The sequence below is a fragment of the Sinocyclocheilus rhinocerous genome, unplaced genomic scaffold (assembly GCF_001515625.1).
Source record: "Sinocyclocheilus rhinocerous isolate Xijiao unplaced genomic scaffold, SAMN03320098_v1.1 scaffold375, whole genome shotgun sequence".
Classification (NCBI taxonomy): domain Eukaryota; kingdom Metazoa; phylum Chordata; class Actinopteri; order Cypriniformes; family Cyprinidae; genus Sinocyclocheilus; species Sinocyclocheilus rhinocerous.
The window spans coordinates 71,788-78,587 of record NW_015630043.1 but is presented as its reverse complement, the minus strand read 5'-3'; the positions used below and the strand labels follow the sequence as shown (position 1 = coordinate 78,587).

The 6,800-nt window shown below is 33.1% G+C and overlaps 1 long non-coding RNA gene across 1 annotated transcript in view; it reads right to left on the bottom strand.

Annotated features, from left to right (window-relative positions):
- Positions 1 to 2,116: 2,116 nt before the first annotated feature.
- LOC107739902 (uncharacterized) overlaps positions 2,117 to 6,800 on the bottom strand; it is a 9,618-nt gene continuing 4,934 nt past the window's right edge. Inside the window, exons 2-3 of the long non-coding RNA XR_001640042.1 lie at positions 3,333 to 3,335; positions 2,117 to 2,129 (exon numbers count right to left, since the gene is read on the bottom strand). This is a non-coding gene — a long non-coding RNA (uncharacterized LOC107739902). The remainder of the gene's footprint in view (positions 2,130 to 3,332; positions 3,336 to 6,800) is intronic.

The following is a 6,800-nucleotide window of genomic DNA, read 5'->3' as shown; positions in this document are numbered from 1 at the left end:
TGTTTATAGTAGTATACTGCTATAGGGTCCTAGTGTCCCCACAAAGATAGTAATCAGGAATATATGATGTTGTGGGGTCCTTCAGTCATATATATATATATATATATATATATGTATGTGTGTGTGTGTGTGTGAGATATATATATATATATATGTGTGTGTGTGTGTGTGAGATATATATATATATATATGTGTGTGTGTGTGTGTGAGATATATATATATATATATGTGTGTGTGTGTGTGTGAGATATATATATATATATATGTGTGTGTGTGTGTGTGAGATATATATATATATATATGTGTGTGTGTGTGTGTGAGATATATATATATATATATGTGTGTGTGTGTGTGTGAGATATATATATATATATATGTGTGTGTGTGTGTGTGAGATATATATATATATATATGTGTGTGTGTGTGTGTGAGATATATATATATATATATGTGTGTGTGTGTGTGTGAGATATATATATATATATATGTGTGTGTGTGTGTGTGAGATATATATATATATATATGTGTGTGTGTGTGTGTGAGATATATATATATATATATGTGTGTGTGTGTGTGTGAGATATATATATATATATATGTGTGTGTGTGTGTGTGAGATATATATATATATATATGTGTGTGTGTGTGTGTGAGATATATATATATATATATGTGTGTGTGTGTGTGTGAGATATATATATATATATATGTGTGTGTGTGTGTGTGAGATATATATATATATATATGTGTGTGTGTGTGTGTGAGATATATATATATATATATGTGTGTGTGTGTGTGTGAGATATATATATATATATATGTGTGTGTGTGTGTGTGAGATATATATATATATATATGTGTGTGTGTGTGTGTGAGATATATATATATATATATGTGTGTGTGTGTGTGTGAGATATATATATATATATATGTGTGTGTGTGTGTGTGAGATATATATATATATATATGTGTGTGTGTGTGTGTGAGATATATATATATATATATGTGTGTGTGTGTGTGTGAGATATATATATATATATATGTGTGTGTGTGTGTGTGAGATATATATATATATATATGTGTGTGTGTGTGTGTGAGATATATATATATATATATGTGTGTGTGTGTGTGTGAGATATATATATATATATATCATATAATGACTGTTAACACAATGTTCTTGAATAGCTTTTAAAACACATGCACTCTGCACAAGTGCCTGAAAATCACTTAGAACATCATTCACCTTTTGTCAACCTGCACTCAAGGCCCATACAATATGAGCACTTGATTATAACAGCACTGCAGAGAGCTCTACAGTCCCAGATCCATCATGGGCTTGATTACCCTTTAATCCTTCCATTTCCCTTCCTCAGCCAGGATTATTCACCAAAACGAGCACAGAGGTTCTCTCAATGACAATCTTCTTTTCCAGAAATGATGATTGGCAGCGGTGGGGTGTTTTTGTTTTTGCGCTTGTTTGGATGAAAGGTCTGTCATTTAAATAATCAATTTGATTGGCTGATGATGTGTATGATGTATTTGCTCACGCGCAATTTCCGCGTTATTCTCGACAGGGTTTTGATGTGTAGCGCAACTGGCGGCAAGCGAAACAGAATAAACGTTATTAGTATTCCATGGACATTGAGCACCCCGTGACAAAGTCTGAGAGGGAGAAAAAAAATGAGTCCTGATTTCCAGTTGCCCTGGTTACCAGTTGAGTCTGGGCTTTCTGATTACCACCTCAGTGCTTGCTGTGAGCCTTTCATTACAACACAGCCACTACATGAGACTCAACCAGACTTTTAATGAAGAGCAGACAGGGAACCTATAAACCACTCTGCCGTGGCGCCCCCTTCTCGCTTTGACAAAAACAAGATTGTGATGTTCTTCCGAACAGTTAGCACCTTAAAACTTTCCAATTTGAAACTTCACAAGCATATGCTTAATTGAATTGTGCCAGATGGGACAAAATCAGCAGGAACGGAATGGTACTGTAGGTAAAATTTCACAATCGAGTGATGAGCAACCGGAGCCCGTGTTATTCTGTGATTCTTGAAAGTTATTGCCTTTGATTGATGGAAGGGTCAAAAAGAGTAGACGGTGTGAAATACTTCACAGTTGGATGTCTACACAAAAGCATTCAAAAGACTTGAAATGTTGGATGAAGCCAAAGAAAACAGCTCTTAAAGTTTAACTTTGCAAAGAAAGCATGAAGAAAAGTCATTATCTAGGCTTCTGAGCGATATCTGCAAAAAAAAAAAAAAAAAAGAGCTTTTAGTATTGGTGCTACTATCGCCTTCACACATACTGATTTTTAGTATGATAGCCTTTGAATATATCTATGTGTATATATGTGTATAGCCATTCAGGTAATTGTACAGCATTCAAACTTAGGCCTCGATTAAAAATAGGTTCTTTACAGCACATTAGGTTTAGCAAATAACCATCTTATTATCAGGAACCATTCTTTATAGGGTTCTTGGGTTGCCTTTGAAAAGGTATTCATGTTACATTATACGTTCTTCAAATCAGCGTAATGTTTCTTGGTTCTTTACGGCACCAAGACATACGATATTCCAAAAAAAGTAATGCATGAATATCACTGCATTTTATAAAGTATCAAATCAAATGTCATCTGCAAACTTGAGTCTAGAGCTTTTCTCAGAAAATACATTGCTTTTCTTAGAAGTTTTTGCAACCTTCCTTCTTTTTAGATTTGTAGAGGATGTATGAAGTTAGGTCTCCTCAAACACATGCCCTAGCAACATAACCATACATATTTCTGTAATTTCTAAGGTTATTTACTGTATATCACCCAGTATAATACTGTAAATTCCCTTTACAGTAAGTAACTGTAATACCCTTTGCATCATGTAAAAAAAAAGTTACAGTAGTATACTGATGAATAGGATTTTTTACAGTAATTTACTGTAAAACAGTACAGTTTGCAACTGTAAATCAAATACAGTTTGCTACTGTAAATATTAATTACAGTAACTTACTGGCAACAGTGTTGCCAGTAAGTTACTGTAAAAACCCTTTGAAATGTCTAACAGTGTAGGTGGAGTTCATTACATTAACTACTGACAACATTTTTAAATGCTCTTTGTTTTTTTTCTGAAAATGTACTCACCCTCAGTCCATCCAGTCCAGTTTGTTTCTTCATTTGAACAGATGAATTACATCACTTGCTCACAAAGTGATCGTCTGCAGTGAATGGGTGCCGTCAGAATGAGAGTCCAAACAGCTGATAAAAACATCACAGTAATCCACAAGTAATTCACATGACTTCATCTTGTGAAGTGTAAAGCTGTGAGTTTATAAGAAACACACTGCTTACTGGTAAAATACAAGTCTATAATATTGTTTTCTCCAATAAAAAGTACAGTAGTCTCGTCTGAATCGATAGAGAAATATGCACAGATCAAGCATCGTTTACAAGTCAAAATAGTTCTAAAGATGGATTTGGATGTGAGAGGACAACAGGGGATGAACTTTTAGATGAACTCAAGTCAGGTGGATTACTTTCATTTTTGGGTGAACTATTCCTTAAAAAAAACGTTCTTTTTGTGAAACGTTTTACATGAAAAGTAGGCTTGTGTACTTTTGTTTGTTATTTTGTAATGTAATGCAACAATATTCAGATTTTAAATTCTGGCATAAATTCTGCAGGTATAAAAAGTATAAAGTAGATTATGACAGATCTTGATGGAAGAGGTAAGATAAAAGCTGTCAAAGAAATCAGAAACCTGAAATAAACAGCACAGCAAATGGCTTGTAAATGGCAGAAAATATATGACTCATAATGATCCTAGAATATAAAGAGATAAAACTAAAAAAGTTTACTACTCATATGGAAGTTTGAGACGTTTAGTAAGAAACCCAAAACACGAAGCACACATACTGCTCTGCTACTTGTCTTTATTTTCCATAATGGGCTCTCATCTTACACCTGACATTTAAACACACGAGTGTCTGCCAGAGCACTCATTCATTAAACTTTCTTTATGAATTATTTCTTTCATACCCTTCAAAAAAAGAAAACAAAAACACCAACAACTAATCTATGCATATCTATGCTATTGTAATACGTACAAAACAGAAGAAATTGCTAGACTCTTTATTATTATTGCCGTTTCCAAGTAGACAATCCCAAAAGAGAAGAGAGAAGTGAATGTCTAAAAGGAATGTCTTTGTATCATATTTACAACTAAATGGTACATACTAGTACCTTTTGAAAGGTTACATTTTTGTCTGAGAATAGGGGTTTCTCATCCTATAGAAATCAGTTTGTAATTTAAAAAACTGGAAGGCAGTTTCCATTCTCAAGCCATGGGTTCCTTCATAATTTCTTTAAAATAGCGGTTTTTGATATTCTACCATTCAAAAGTACTTGATGAATCTGACAATTGATGTAGTCCAAATGTTGCAACTTGAATATTAACCATAGACATTAATTCACTCACAAAAGAGCATAAACAATATTAAATATAAAAAAATAAACATTTTACTTTCCAAAAAGAGAATCCATGGAGAAATAAATAACCAAATCCACTTTTTATTTTATTTTATTTTATATTTTTGTTTTTTTTAATCAATGAGGCCAAAAAAAAAAAAACACAAGTGGTTACTAGGTCTCACAGCTAATCATGATATAACAATTGAATATGCAAAAATGCAATGAGACATAAATAACTGAATGATTATCATGATTGACAGCTTAAATTAAACGCAGTACCCATTCCAGGCTCAATAATAAATAAATAGAGACATATACAGTATAAATGGTCAAAACATGTCTGTGTGACATTTTGAGGCTAGAAAAAATCTGAATTAAACAAGGTATTAAAGTTTTACAAAATGAATGTAATTTAGGCTCTTTGATGATCTCTTTTGAGTATATCATGTTTTAAATGATCAAAGGCATTGTAACCTGCAAAGACTAAGTCTTTTAAACGCAATTGATATGTAGCTCTCTCAAGGTGACCCTGATTATACCAGCATGAGGTTCCTGAGCTAAACTGAACACCATTATTAGAAACTAGATCAGAGTTCTGTGAGAAGATAATATAAATAATGCAGCAAGCACAGATTTGAGGTGATGCCATCCTTTAGTAACAACCATTGGAAGCAATTCCACCAAAATATCTGTTACTACAGGCATTCACTTCAAAAAAAATTCATCTTCTTAGGGGCCGTTCACACAGACTGTGTTTTTCTGCTCCACTGCGCTACATTTCCATTGTTTATCTATGCTAATATATGCAAAAGACATGTTAAAAGAAGTTCAGCTTTTAAAAAAAAAACATTTCTAGACCATTGCGTTTTTTTCTGTTCCACTTCCCTGTATCTCACATTTTTAACTGCAAAAATCACATTCTGTGTGAACTGGACATAAGTCACGGTAGTCAAAAAAGTAAAAAACAAAGCAAAACAAAACAGAAAGTGGAATGGAAAGCAAAGCAAAACAGAAAAAACACAAAACACAAAACTAAACTAAACTAAACTAAACTAAACTAAACTAAAAATCCAAAACAAAACAAAATCCAAGACAGAGTATTTAATTCTAATGGTCTGAAACCGTGTGGGAAATGATCTTAAAAAGTCTATCTATACAAATTTATTTATTTGGGGGAAAAGTACGATATGACTCTTTAAAAGAATAAAAAAAAAAGAAAAAGGAAGATTGTCTGTAAGCTGAGAAGTCTGAATTCTACCACTCAACACATTTAAATACGACAGATTCAAGACGAGCTCCCAAACCTCTGCTGTGCTTTGTTCTATTTAATAATTACCACAGACAATTTCAAATGAAACTCTACAGCAGGTGTTTCTGCAATTTAAGAAACAGTCTTGTTTTCTCAGTGAGTACATGAGCACTGGAAAAGTGAACACTACATTCTCATCTGGTTCTCTCTAATAGCTTGTGAGGAATCCTGCAGGGCCACTCGCAACCGCAGAATGAAATGAAGCTTACAACAAGAAAGAGATGTACTGTATGTGACAGAAACAGGGCCCACCTCAACACACAGCCCCTTACCTGAGTTCTGAGGATGTGGCATAGTGGAAAAATATTGTGTTCTTCTCTCACTTATCAATATTATCTATTGTTTCCCTCCTCAGTGTTCTCTTTGTATATGCACTCATTCTGTACAGACTGTCAAGCAATCAGTCAACGGATGTCATAATGTCACTGGAGTCCCCAACGGCTGTTCAAACCTCTAGAATCCAGCACGGAAATCAATGGCCAGAGACATATGAGGATGTTTCTTCATCTACGGGCACTGTTACAGTATATCCCAGGGGCTGATTTTTATTACAACTAACAGATATCAACTTTTTATTTTTGTTATATGAAGGTCACATTAAAACTTTCCCAGAAACGTTTGACCGTGGCTTCATCCTCTAGTTTTTCTACTTTTCAAAGGCCATTTATTTATCGATTTTGCTGTCTTGCTGTTGTTCCAGACCCAGACTTTCAATATTAAACCATTAAAATCCAAACACTACCGTTCAAAAGTTTTAATGTTTTAATGTTTTTGAGAGGTATGGAAAATATTATTAAGATTTAAAATAATTGTTTTCTATTTTAATATATTTTAAAATGCAATTTATTCCTGTGATTGCTGAATTTTCAGCATCATTACTCCAGTCTTCAGTGTCACATGATCCTTTAGAAATCATTCTAATATGCTGATTTGTACTTAAGAAACATTCTTATTTCTTATTATAATAAATGTCAGTATTGTTGTTTATATATATATATATATATATATATATATATATATAGTATATAA